Here is a 15,845-nt window from a genome sequence, read left to right on the forward strand (position 1 = left end):
ATGGTCATGTCAAGGTCTATAATAAAAAGTCTTATTTTGGATAGGTCACATTTTGTTTGGATTTAGCGCAACAATCTCACTCGATGCCAAAAGTTGTAGTGTGTCTTAGTTCATTGGTTGATCACTACATAACTTTGAAACTTCTCATATTGGCATCAAATCATTAGTTCCATTATCTATGTATGTGTGGGTAAGCCCTAAGGACACCCTTGTTCTAGACAGAGAGAGAATCCAATGTTTGCAACTGCTCCATACCAAAGAGTCTCCAAGATGATCTAAGTGTGTCTAGAGATTGATATTCTGAGAGTCATAACTTAGAGCTCATGGAGGCTATCAATGAAATGTTGAATGCTAAAGGATGGTGATGTCAATTTATACAATAATGTATCTCATTTTAGAGAGAAAATGTTCCATTTGGATTTTGCATAAGGGTCTCGATCGATGCCAAAACTTGTAGTGTGCCTAAGTTCATTGGTGCATCACTATGTAACTTTCAAAACATTAATCTTGGCATTGAATTGTTAGTGCCATTAGCTTTGGATGGGTAGTCAAACTCTATTGACACCCTTGTTAGAGTCACAGAGAGCCTACAACATTCACAACCACCCAATATCAAAGAGGCTCTGAGATGCTCTAAGTGTATTTCATGATCAATCTTCCAAGGATCATAACTCGAATCTTGTGGGGTCTATCAGTGAAACATAAAATTCTTCAAGATGTTGATGTTAAGGTCTAAAATAACCTATCTTATTTTAGAGAGATCATAGTCCATTTGTATATAGCACAATGATCTTTCTCAATGCCAAAACCTATAGTGTGCCTCAGTTCATTGGTGCATCACTGCATAACTTTGAAACCATTGATCTTGGCATCAAATCATCAATTCCATTAGCTTTGGATAGGCAGGTGAACCCTAGTGATGCCCTTATTCTAGCCACAAAGAGCCACAAAATTCATGACTACCCTATACTAAAAACTCTCCATGATGCTCGAAGTCTCCAAGATGCTCTAAGTGTATTTTCACATATAATTATATAGGATGGTGATGTTGGGTTCTAGAATAACCTATCTCAATTTAGAGAGATAATATTTCATTTGGATTAGGCATGATGATCTCACTCAATGATAAAACTTGCAGTGTGCCTTAGTATATTTGTGCATCACTACATAACTTTGAAACCATTTATCTTGGCATCATATTATTAGTGCCATTGTATTTGGATGGGTGGGTGAACCCAAGTTACTCCCTTGTTCTAGCTATGGAGAGCCTACAAAATTTGTGGGCACCCCATACCAAAGAGTATCAATGTAAATAAATGGAAAAATTATATATCAAAATAAATGTACCCATAGAGAAATTGCATGTATGTATATGTGTGTGTGTGTGTATGCGTGCGCGCACGCGTGTGTTTATATATATATATATATATATATATATATATATATATATATATACATATAAAATTTTATGTACAATGGAAAAATTATGAAAATATATATCAAAATACACAAGTCCATTTACAAAATGCCGATGATCATGTCATCAAAATGTGTCTAAGATTGAATTACTCAAATGTATAATGATCACTTTTTAATTAATATTTATAGTTTTAAATTTTCATCGTAAATACCTCTATCATTGACCTCTTGTAGTGGTCAGTAGTCCTCTCATATGTCAAGATTTCTAGAACCTGGTCAGTTGTGGCCTGTATATATTCAAGTATGTTTGTTAGAGGGATCTACAACTTAAACTATAATATTATAATTTATAGAATACTAAATTTATAACATATAATCAAGAGTTCAAACTAAGAATTACCTCTGTCAACTCCTCCTCTAGATGTAATGGCTACGTAAGTAAAGATACAAAACTCTGATGTCTAGCCTCCTATGCACTAGGTGTTTCCTATGAGATACAAAAGCCTAGTTGTTAATATCATGGAAAAAAGTTTTGAATTCATTTATGGAAATAAGGAAAATAAAAAATAAATGATACTTATAGATATGATTGGGATCTCATTGCGAATGGAAATAGGAGATGGTATGTGATGTCGAATCTACTTGGACTCATCACCTATAGCCACACCTTGTACAATAAATAATGTAACTGAATTTCATTAGCATAATTTTTTTACAAGAGTCCATTGATATTTAATCACTTTAAAACAACCTAATTACCTTTCCCTTGTCATTGGGCTATGCCTCACCTCCTACACTCTACCCCCCACTGATAGGTGATACCTACAAGAGAAAGGAAAGATTAGAAGCCATATATTTTAATTGAGCTATCCAACAAGCTATTAGGATGTAGTTTTTCCTCAATGCATTAGTGTCGATGCATGCTTACACTATTTCCCATATCCTATGCATCTGGAATTTGGAGCCACACCCATGTTCTCAAAAAGGTTGGATTAAATGGTGGAATGATGTTTTTACCAGAGTTGTTAGATTTCTATGCATCTTTGGGTGGATGCTAGTAGTTTTTAGATGATGCCCATATGAATCCACTAGCACAACTCTCAAGAAAGCTTCTAACGCTCTGACCCTTAACCCTTTTGCTGTTTATTTTCAAATCTAGCTTTCCAAGCTTTGACATGACAAATAGATTGCAAATAATTATGTTGCTCAAGGGACCCAAATCAAATCTCACCTCCATTGGTCGGAGGTTGGTGATAAGGATTCTAAAGAATTCTTCCATGCTCTTAGAGCCTTTCATACCAATTTTGGGATTGAAAAGATCAAATAGGGCAATTTTGTTCTCTCCAATCTCCTTGGCATCTTACAAACTTTTTCCATCATTAAGAACATATTTTTCCTTCACAGGGAAATTTAGTTGATCAAGAGGAAACCCTTAAAAAGTATTTTTTTTTTACTTGAAACCACTTAACGCTTGAGAAATTTTCTTTTTATGAGTAGCTTCTCACCATCTGAGACATCAAGTAGGCAATATTTTCCATGGCTACTAAAAAATCCCGCAAGTGTGATAGGTTTCCCTACAAATTTTACAAACACCCTTGGGAATCTACTGGTACTGACCTGCACAAATTTTATCTTGAAGCCTATCATTCTAAGAATCTAGGAGCTATTATCAAAAAATGAAACATAAATTTCATACCTAAAGATAGTGATCTTGAGGATATCTATAACTGATGGCCCATCAATTTTTTTAATCTATCTTATAAGATTATTGCTAAGGCAATTTATCTTAAAATTTTCCATCTCATGTGGTTATTTTGTGGCCATGGGAAACTACCTTTATTAAGTTGAGGTATATTCTTGACAACATCATTCTTTTCTAGAAAGGCATGAAATGGGCTCGCAAATCCAATCACCACTCTGTGTTTTTGAGAATTGATTTTGCTAAAGGTTATGATTGAATTGAATGTCCTTTCATCTTGGCTATGGTTTAAGCTCTTTGTTGTAGTCCCAACTTTCTTCAGTCTATGGAGATGCTTTTGGAGATGCTAATGCTTGTATAACTATAAATATCTCTCAATATTAAGCCATTGGACTCTTCCTCTTCATCTGAAAAGCTTTCCCTCTAGCTTCAACTTTATATGTTCTTGCTACTAAAGGGCTTAGTTACTTGCTAGCCCACTCTCTTTCTTCTAGTTTGGTGCGTGGCATCTCCTTTCCAGATTCCTCATCTTAATTGGTCAATGGGCACTTTTCTGATGATTCCTTTATCACTCTTTTGGATGATGAGGAGAACATCACTAATGCCTTGCAATGTCTGGACACCTTTTTTCAAGCCTTTGGTTCTACTATTCAATGGCTTGACTATTGGCTTACTAAACCTCTTTCTCTTGCGAGGAAATTTTAGATTTGTTTAAAGGTTTTGGCAACTACTCATGTTTATTATTCTTCCTATTGGGCTCCTTCTAAAGCCTCTTATCTAAAATTAGAGTGATTACTCTATGACTTTCTTTGGGCTTCTGGTTCTTACCATCATGGCTTTCACATAGTGGCTTGGGATTTTTGTTGCCTCCCAAAATAGTCTGGAGGCCTTGGCCTTCTTTCCATATAAAAGAAATGTCTCACTCTTTGTTCTAAATGAATTACATGTGCTATTACTAGAGATGAAGCTTGCAAAGTTTTGGTTGGGAGTTGCATTTCTTTTAGGTTTCTTGTTAATTGGTTTCCATGGAAGAGGAACTTGTGCACATACAAGGCTGTTTTGTTATCAAGAGCATATTGAAATCTTGGGAAGTTGTCAAGCCTTGGCTTCACTACTTTGGTGATGGGTTCTATGATGGGTTCTCTTTGGATAAAAAAAACATTTGGTGGTCTCCACTATTTTCCATCTAGGGTGTTCCTCTAGCCAAGGCTCAAGGTGCTAGTGCTCTAAAAAATTTCAAATGTGGAATCAAAACACTTAAGGACCTCTTTTCCAAGGTTACTAGTACTCTCAGATCTTGGGAAGATATGCAAGTCTAGTTTTTTCATTCTTGTTCAGATCAAAAGACTTTTGATCCATTGCTTGATCACAAGGTGAGTATTTAGTCTATTCAACCTTGGTGAATAAACTAGAAGTGGTAGCTTGCCACTCCCTTCACTAGCTACAAACCAAGTTTGGGGTATCAATTGCTTTCTCCCCATCTGCTAATGGTGGATACCCTCAACTAGTGATGGCATCTATAGTCTTCCCTTTCTTAGTGGATAAAGCATTTCAGCACTATTTGGAGTGCCATTATAGAGCACATGATTGCAAATTTTGCTTAGCAGCTAGTTTTTCAAGGTCCTCCCCTTAGGCCTCGACTCAAGCATGTTGGGGTCTCAAATCCTTGGTGTCCATTTTGTGGGTATCCAAAATATTCTTTGCATATTTTTTGGTTCTGTAGATGTGCTCAAAACTATTGGCACTAGATTCATAGTTTCTTTAAGTTGTTTTATCTTGAATCTTTTTCCTAGCATATGGTTCTATTGGGTGGCTCCCATAGGTTCCCTAGACAATTTAATTTTAGGATGGATGTTTTCTTTTACTTTTTGGAAAGATAGGAATGTTTTTTTTTTCACTCAGTTTTCTCAACATAGATGTTGCTATGTACACTAAAGCATGCATTTGTAACAATGTAATGATGTATATTCAAGTCCAAGCCAATAAGGTGGCTCTGGAGGTGGCCCACCTTTAGGAACTACTGAATCATTTAGGTAATACTCCTTGTATGGTTTCCAGAGTACCTCTTGGCATCTCAATAGATCACACTTCACTTAGGGGCCACCTCGAGTGATTTTCTCACTACTCTCACATGCCATGCTTTCAGGTTTTCTACTACCACTCTCCTAGTGGTGGTGATGGTGGTTTTTGTCATATCTTGGTTTCTCTACTTTTTTGTGGCTCTAGTTGGTCCCTAGGTCTACTTGGTGCTCCTTGTGTGGTTTCTAGAAAATGGCCTTTTTTCCTAGAATTGGCTATTTCACCCCGATGAGCTAATATGAAGGATGTTGATCAGGCACTTGATGATGTTGCTAATGGCTAGACTATTCCTAGCCTACCTACCAATCTCATGGATGACTCGGGTTTCCATGATTGTGATGAACCAACAGCCTCAGCGAGCACTGCTTTGGTAGCTTGAGGGGTTGCTTAGTGTGCTTTTTTTTAATGAGTAGTTTTTATTCTAGCTTTGGCTGTGTGAACTCTTGTGAGGTAATCGTGTATCCCCCAACCCTCTTTTGTGAATTGTAACTAGTATATGGGTAAAAACATAAACTTGTGTCACCCTTTTACAAAGGAAAAGGCTAACAAAAGTGTAGTTGTTTACATTCAATGACATAAAACTAGTATTATTATTTAGAATTTTAAAATGAAGTAAACTAATGGAATGTGTAGAAATGAATGAATTTTAGTATTATAATTTTTAATAATTATTTGGAATAAGAAAATATATATTTTCTTATCTTTTAAAGATAAATTTTAGTTACTAAAAAATGTTTGAAATTAGGGGTCTAGTTCCCACCAAAAAACTATATGGAAATGAACTTATTTCCCTTTGATCTTAGATTATGTTATCAATAATATAGGTAGCTAGAACAATCAAAAATAAAAATGGGCTTTAGACCTATATTTTCTCTTTTATAATGATTTAAATTTCAACTTATTAAAATCAATAATTTTTGTTCACCACCACATTTTTTGAAATAAATCTATTCCAACCAAAAGAAAAATTATAGATTTTGGAAGAGGACTCTCTCCTCTAGAATGTGATATAATTTTTAAATTTTTTTGATATTATTTAATATTTTTTATTTCTTAAAATCAAAATCTTCTCGAGTGTTAAAATATGTACTTGTAGAATTTTTTTAATTATAATATACTTTATCTAATTAAGACACTATGAACTCTATATGGGAATATTATTGACTTTGAGCTGTATAAAAAGGTGTTTATATGTTATTAAAAAAAAATCATAAATAGTAAGAGTTATTGAAACGTCATTTTTCTAAAATAATTGTATTTTTATTAATTGGATACTAACTACTACAAAACATGCATTTAATAGACATTTCCAAAGTGAAAAGTGTGAGATCATATATAACTTAGATAGAATAATTTAATCAAGATCATATGTTTGAAAAAAAAAAGTTTTTTAGATAGAAGTAATCAAATTTAGTTGTTCTAATAAGTCAGCCTGAAAGGTGACATACCTTTGTACTTTTACCCATATTATTTATTAATAGAAAAGGACTATTCATAAAAGAAAAATAGAAAACCAATGAGAGTACAATATAATGTATAGTAGATGTGTCAAAGCAAAATGAGATAGCCAAGAACATGCAATCATCAACCTGTATGAACTCCTCCTCAGTCATCGACTAAACATGACTAAAGATCACATACTTGTATAAGTTAGTATGGGTTAAAATTACTCTATTGTAAATATTAACTTTAAATCACATATATGTCATAACAAAAAAATCTATACACATAGCAACATAGAAGGATCTCATGCCTTTTGATACCCCTCCTCTCTTGCATCAAGTTTGTAGTATGTGTAGCTACATCTATTGTATCATCCTCCTCAAGTAGAAATTGATACTTAGAAATATCACCTATGGGACCCAAAAAAAATACTTACATGTTATGCAAGTATAGGGTGCATCAACATGTTATGACGTTGTCGAAGATGAACATGTGCTAGTATCATTAGTTACACTTGGAGGCAACACCAACCTAGCCTAATAAATCAATAGGCTACTTAATCTATGGATGGCTCTGATGGTTTGACAGCTAGCCTCTACAACCATATCAAGATGTTGCATTGGAGGAGGGGAGAAATCACTAGGGGCAAAAAAAGTGTCATATTTCTTCCACTAGGAAAATGGTCTAACCTGAGGAGCTCCTCCTCCTACATGCATGTTGGGCCTCATGCTCCAGTAGTTCACCTTGAGGCCCAACACAAATTCCACATTTATATTTTTCTAATAAAATAGAATTATAACATTGAATTGTTGTGTGGACGTTTATTAACACTATCCACTAGTGATCCCAAAATTTCACACACATAGCTTCATTTGTACACCATTTAATTGATAATTTGGGATGTTTTCCATCTACTATTTTACTAGTTTTTGGGTTTGTGAAAAGGTTAACTATATTATCTTTACTTATATTTAAAGCCACAACCTCATCATAGTCTGACCCATCATCAAACATTTCATGCATTTTCTCATGCCAGTGAAGGGCAACATTTTTTCCATTGGTAAGTGTTTTATTATTATCCACTATGGCATTTAATGTGGTTTTCAAACCCCTCAATTTAGTATGATTTTCTTGTATCAAATCTCTAGTTCAAAGAGGGTTTTGAGGGGGTAGGAGATCATTTCATGGATGGTTTTGAGGTGGTTTTAGATCATTTGGTGGAGGGTTTGGAGGATTATTATTTCATTTCTTAGTGTCATCGATATCATTTGGGTTAGCCATACCTATTAAATTGAAAACCAACATTTTAAGTTTCTAATTGAAATTTAAAAATTCAACATTTTCAATTAAAAATCCTAATTTCGAATATAATTCATTAAAAACCATTAATTATAACCTAATTTTAAATAAAATTCATTGAAAACCATCTAATTAAAAAATTACTTACCTTAATAATATACATGTTTATGCATTCAATACCCATAATGGGATTAAAAATAATGTTAAAAAATTATTGATCTTGCTCACTATTTTTATTTTGGTTCCTAGTCATAGGTTTTGGGTATCTGATCTCATATTGAAAACTCGATATTCTATCAAATACCCAATATAAAATTTTTTACTCAATAATGGATTCGATACCTGATAAGGGTTGGTCTAACCTTTTTTCCTTGGTATTAGGATGGGTGGGAAAAAGTCATAAAAGATTTTGAAATAATTTTAGATATTTTAAAGCTCCACTTTTTTCATATCACCACTTTTTGGCACACCACAATAATGCACACACCCATAAATATAACTTACTTTGTAATTAATATCACCTTTACTATCAATTGCAAAACATTGCATAGAAGTAAATATGAAAGATAAGGGTAATTAGAAGGCTAAAAGTAGTACACAAAAAGGCAGAGACTCATATATCATAGTCAGGTGATCAGTTTATATCAAACAATTTTATTTAACAAATCAAGTTGTATAGCAAAGATCAATCCATTGATTCATCTTAATAGGTTCATTAGTCAAATTGTCTAACAAGGTGGATCTAACAATCCTTTCCAAAAACTCTTAATGCACTACATGCTTAATTGTATTTTATAAATCCTTCCACAAGGTGGACCTAATAGTCCTCCTTTCTTTTAATTGAGTAGATTACCAGAAGTGATCAATTGTAAGCCCTAACAGATCAACTTTATTACTACAGTAGAAAAGAATTGTGGGTGCCATCCCCACCCTAGTTTTACCTTCTACTTGGAGGGTTTCAAAATTACCAAATACTATGTCAAAGTATTATGGTGTTGTTACTTTTTTTCTTTATGTTCTATGCATGAAAGTAGATTGTATAACATAATAAAGGATTGAAATAAAGAAGTTTAAGTGGTTCCTAATTCACACCCCTTCCCCCTCTTAGTCATGTGTTCATCATTACATTATCAACAAGAAAATGATAACATAAGTGTTCACCACCATACATATATACTAAGATTAGTTTTATAAAACAGATACAATTTTCATACATTTACTTATCAAGAGCCAAACCCCTTTCTTATTTACCCAGCCCTTATATATGTCTTTCCTTAAAATATATCAATCTAAATCCACTTTTAATGATTCATCAAATTAGATCTTAATACATCATTTATATTTTTCCTACAATCATCTTTTTATTAGTAGTAGTATAACACATGTATACCTTAAGATATCTTATATAATCCTTTCTCCTTAGCAACCATTGCCTTGAGAATATATGGTTCTTTGAGAATTATATTCTTATTATTTGTTAACCTTTATGTAACAAGGTGATGGTTATTTAATAGGTGGTATTACCATGTTTCTTATCTATGTTTCATAATCATTACCCAAAAATTGTAACATAATAGACACTTAAATAAAAAAAATTACATTACCTCTTAGATGTTCAAAAATTATTACAAAATCTTATCATATGTTATACAAATCTCCTTATAAATAACTCTAACAACCTTAGTTAAGTTCAAACTCAAGATTTGTTTAATAAACTTGTTTCTCTAGAGATGATCTTATCATACATACTTTTGTAGCAACATTAATAGTTCTCTTCATTTCAATATTATATAAATTTCTTATATTTCTCTAATAACTTATAATTTTACTAAAGCAATAACTACATGCATATAACTGTTGAAATATATCTCCTTGATGTACAATTTTGTTTTGATCAACTCATTTGAATTTTGTGAAAGGTATATCCATAGAATTCTATTTATTGTGATTTTGAATGGTAGGATCCATTTGTTCCAAGATTATAACCTTGGGAAGAATTGTACACATAGTTCCTTGTGATAATTTTTTTTTCTTACTTTTCCTTAAAGTTATAGTTTCAAGTCATTCCTTTTAGGGTAAATTGATAATACCTTTTCCTAAATGCATTCAGCCCTCTTCAAATTTATTAGATGGAATAGGGAAAATTATTCTTCTTATTTCAAGTTCCAATATGAGAGGAGTAGAACCAAAAATGTTATCATTGATAAAAATTTCCTCCATTAGTCAAATAACTCATTTCTTGAGGTTTTATTAAGATGATCATATCAAATATACACACTTTATTACAAATTTACATATGAATCTTATCCTAGAATTAGTTTACTAACAAAATATTCTCTTTTAACAAGATAAATTGGCCCTTCGAGATATTTATTTATTGGGTTTCTTTATGAGATAAAGCCTATTGTTAATCAAATTCCTTTAAGGCATCTATTAACTAGGAAAAAAGAAGAGTCCTATATTGGCCTCTAGTTAGTCTTTTAATTAATTCTAAGGGAGCATATCTATCTTCAAACTTGCAAGTATAGTAGTAGTGATAACAATATATTGTTCTTTGTTATATGTTTCCTAATACTTCCATTAAGGAGAAGTACGAACCTAAAACTTAATTCTATTCTACACTTTCTCCAAACATCCTATTTATAAATACCTAACATCCTTACAAACTAATAGAAATCATTCATTTCATACATCACTTGAAGAGAATTATCACTTGTGCATTATACATCAAATAAATAACTTCCTTTCTCAATTTCTTAATTAGATTAGTTGCTAATAGACACAGTCTACTTTCTTTCATTTATAATTGACCATACACTGCGTAAGACTTACTACATATATAGGCTTATTGCTATTAATAAATTAGGACATTTATAACACTTTGAAGAAACAAATCAATATAAGTTCATTTACATTGAAATGCATGGGTTCACCAAATAATTTGATCATTTTAATCTTGGGAGGAAATACAAAAATTGATTATTAAATCTTTTCCTTTGACTTTATATTTTATAAGGATGAGGAGAGATTCCTTTGTAGGATTACAATCATACAATATTTTACAAGAAGCTTAATTTCCAAAACTCTTAGCAAAGAATGCAAATTTATAGCATTTCAACACTTACAACACTAAATAAGTAATCACTAGAAAGTGTCATGGTTTCATCCTAAAAGTATTGCTAATTATTAAAATTATAACACTGGATGAAATAGCTCTATTTCCTACCATGATGTCAATTTAGCATTTAAAGGAGAAGTAGAGTGAAAAGTATCAAATCTTCTTGGTAAACATTCAATAACATAATAGGGTCAGGGTTAGATTTTACTATACCTTACTAGGCCATCATTCTCAAATGATACAAAGAAGTTTCTATGAATACATGTAATTCCTAGTTATATAAAATAATAATAAAGGTTTGGTTCAACATTATATGTTTGGTGAAGTAGAATATTAGTAAATTATTGAAGACCAATTAGTTATTAGGAGACAAGTGTACAAATAATGTATCTCTATTAGGGGTTCAAGTGTTCTAATAACACATTAAGGGAGAGACAAAAACATGAATAGGCTACTATGTGTCTCAAAGTTCCTAGAACAAAAACCTAGGGCTCTGTTACCAAATGTAATGCCCCTCAAACATGAAACTAAAAGAATAGGCCAAAGTTGATAAGTTTGATGAGTAAATTTTTTTAACATCCTTTTCCTATTAACTTATTAATCATGAATGTAAATTTCTATTCTAGTTCCCTTAACATTCAGTCTTTACTATTTAAGTTAGTCCATGATGCATTAGTGTTTAGTGTCATGTAGATTATATAATTCTTAAATATAAAATACAAAGCTCCATAATGTGATTATAATTAACTAATTAAATCTTACAATGAGGACAATAAAGGACATCAACTAAAAGATCTACATTAATATATTTTGTATAAATAAGCATGATTTACATAGAACAAATGATAACATAAATGTTCACTACCATACATATATACTAAGATGAATTTTATATGAGAGATAAAAAATTCCATACATTTACTTTTCAAGAACCAAACCCTTTTCTTATTTATCCAACATGTATACATGCCTTTCCTTAAAATATATCGATCTAAATACCCTTTTAATGATTCATCAAACCTATTTTATCTTTTACAAAGAAGAAGGATATCATAATGTGACTATTCAACTTTAATGGTAAAAGAAATGGTATTTATGTTCAGAATTTTAAGATGATGTAAACTGATGAAATGTCTATAATTGAATGAATTTTATGTGTATAATTTTTATAATTTTTTTGAGTAAGAATTTTTTTCATTTTTCAAAATTTTGATGTCCATTTTTTAACAATCAAAAAAATATTGAGTGTAACTCTCGCCAAACAAGTATATTGAAATCATCATTTTTTGATCGAATTTGAAAATATCTTATAGATGACATGCATCGCCAGGGGACAAATAATAATTACTTTTTATGTATATTTTCTTTGTTATAAGTACTTAAGCCTAACCTTATCAAAATCCAACTATATTTTCCTCCCATCAAAACTTCCCTATCAAATCTACATATTTTTTGAAAAAATACATATTCGTGAATATGACTCTCTCCTCTAGAGATGAATATAATTTATTTATTTTTATATTATTTACTATTTTTTTTTTCCTTTTTTTGAGGGAGCATCTTCTGAAATGTTGAAATATTAAGTTATAATATTTTGAAATTAATATATATTATAACTAATTGAAACACTTAGAAGTTTATATAATGATGATATTGGATATGAGATCTATAAAAGGGTGTTTTTAGTTTTTGAAAAAAATGGAGTTTTGATAGAGTAATGAGATTTGACCAAAATAGGTTTTGGTTTCTTAAAAGGTGACATGGACATATACTTTTACTCATATGTAACATGAATATCCTTAAGCATCATCCAAGAATGTTTCCAAGAAAGAACTCCAATGCAAGACATGAACAAGCCTTCTTTTCTTTTCACCCAACCATGTGGAACCATAAGGAACCACTCCCTCGAGCTAGGATACAATACCATGATCCACCTAAGCTCTAAGGTAGTCTATGTCTTATACCCAAAATCAAGCACATGGGTAACATAAGGCCAAAAAAAATCATAAAGCCCAAAAATGAAGTCACAAAGAAAATGAACAACTAGAGGCATAAGTAGAGTGAGGCATTCAACTACATCTAGGTTCAATCATACCTTCCTAAGGTGTTGAGATTAACCTCCCAAGCATAAGACTATCCTATTGCATATAACATATATTTCCCTGCATACTCCAAAAAGGATAAGCATGACCAAGTAATACTAGGATCAACCTCCTAGGTTAGGAACCTGTAAGGTAATCTTATTTTGGTTTTGAAAAGGTAGTGAAAAAATACTTAGTCATTAGCTAGTAGAGATATAGTGCAAGCTGAGTGCATAGTGTATACATATGGATCAAGAAAATAGATGTTGAGTAATATGATAGTTGATACTAAGCACTAGTAGGTGTTGAAGAGTTAGTGTGTGTTGAGTCACTCATGTGCTGAGCAAATAGAACGTTTAGAGTAAATAGTGTGTGTTGAGTGATTCAAGTGCTAAACAATAGTAAGTGTTGATCCATTTAGAAGTTGAGTATCAGCATAAAGAGCATAGTGAATGTAGTGAATCAGGGCCTATTGATTTTGAGTTACCAAACTTTGACATAGATATTTATAATGGTACTTGAACTTCTATATAAATAGTTTTTTTTTTATATAAACATAAATTTTTTATTATAAGAGATAAGGATTGAGTCATATTATACATCAAAAGGAATTACATGGAACTAGTCAGAAAAGGGAAAGAATTAGGTGGTAATAAGGATCAACCATAGCCATTGATTATGACCTAGCCCATCTCCACTGCCTATTTAAAGAGTTAAACCCTAAGGGAGACTTCCTTGCATGAGGAGACAAATCCTAAGATTATAGAGGGTATTCATGGTGAAAATCATAGCTAAGTTATGGAACTATAGTGCAAAATCAGTTTGAAAAGAATAGAGATAAGTAGTAAAAGGACATAGAAGATAGATCTAATCAGGATGATCAAGAGATAACTAGTAAAGAGGAGAATTGATATCATTAAGGAAGGTTCTAACTAAAGGATTAGAGGTTGAATTATTTTGTCAGGTGATATAGAGTAAATCTCTTAATAGAGTAGTCCTACTAGAATGCTTACTTAATTGTGAGTTTGAAATCCTTTATTTAAGGTAAGACATAATTTTCTTGTAGGCCTCTAATAGGGTAGACCTCTCAGCCATAATTGGCCACATTTTACAATTGCAATAGTGAACATTTTTGGGTGTCATCACCACCCTAGTTTTACCTTCTCATTAGAGGGTCTCTAGGTAGTCAAAATCTTATGTATTACATGTTGATTTACATTATGCTTTGGATGTGATTCATGGTTACTTATTTCAGCTTACATGTTAATTTATGAGATGGATCTATGGTGAATTATTTTTATGGTTAAATATTTAAGTGTTTATTCACACCCCCTCCCCTCTCAGAACTTACTTTCCCATTTACATTTCCAATAATTGGTATAAGAGATAAGTTCTCTTCAAAGAAACGTTTGACAACTTGAGAGGTAAGATCTTGAAGATGGAAGTCTACAAATTGGGAAAGACTATTGAGAACCAAAAGATTGAAATACAACTTGTCCTACATCAATTGAATGAAGCAAGAGATGTACTACAATAATCATTGAAGATGAGAAAGGAAATAGCTATGCAACAAAATGACACTCAATATGAAGAAATAAATATTACTAAATTATTTGAAGTTAGGAACTCAAAAGAATTTGATACAAAAATTTCAAATTTGATGGAAAAGAATAGTGCCCTAAATGAAGAAGTTAGGAATTTGAAAAAGGAATGTGAAGCTAAATTAATAATACTATGTGAGATGACTGAAATGAAAAAGAAAGTTGAATAATATAACTTAGTCACAATTGAAGAAGACAAGAGATTAGTAGCAAATAGACTTGAGGAAAAGACATCAAATGAAAAAAAGCTTGCAAACATTCAACTAGATACAATGAGTCAATTGATTATTGCACATTATGAACTAAATAGGAGAGACATTGAGATCACATCCATGAAATCACAAAATGAACTATTGTAAAATGAATTGAAGGAAGAGAAACTAAAGCTTAACAAGCCTAGCAAAGCCATAAAGTATTTTGAGAAACTGATGGAATCACCAAGACCAAATACTGATATTGCTAGATTGGGATATTCTATTACTAAGGTACTAGAATCATTTAGAAGTGGTGAACAAATGAATCACAAAGGAATGAATAGAAAAATCACTTGTCATAATTGTGGAAAATTGGGTCACACAATAAATGTTTATAGGAGGAAAATTGCCAATCAAGACTCTAAATAGAAATATAGAGGATACTACTACAACTACAAAAAATAAGGACATCAGGCACATGAATGTAGGACCAAGGCCATTATCACATAGATATTTGAAGTATATTGTTACAACTATCATAATTATGGACACAAAGCATATGAATTTAGATCCAAAACTAAGTGGATATCAACCAAGAAAACAAAGGTACATCACAATAGAAATTCTTACAATTGGGATTACGATACAAGGTATAGATGTCACTATTGTGAATAATATGGTCATTTTTTTGAAAATTGCATAAGGACTCACTTTAGAGGCAATTATAATAGGTGATTGGGTGAAATTGTATGTTTAGTTGTCTCAAGGTTTGTTATGCAAGAAGAAACTGTCCAACTTGGTCACCTACATTGAGCAATGAATTTAGCAAAGGCAAAGGAAATGTAGATGTCAAAAAGGTAATGATGCACATAAAGAAGACATGGAAAAAGAAGAAATATTGCAGCACATCAA

The sequence above is a fragment of the Cupressus sempervirens genome, chromosome 5 (assembly GCF_028749045.1).
Source record: "Cupressus sempervirens isolate cs-2001-9-10 chromosome 5, ASM2874904v1, whole genome shotgun sequence".
Classification (NCBI taxonomy): Eukaryota; Viridiplantae; Streptophyta; class Pinopsida; order Cupressales; family Cupressaceae; genus Cupressus; species Cupressus sempervirens.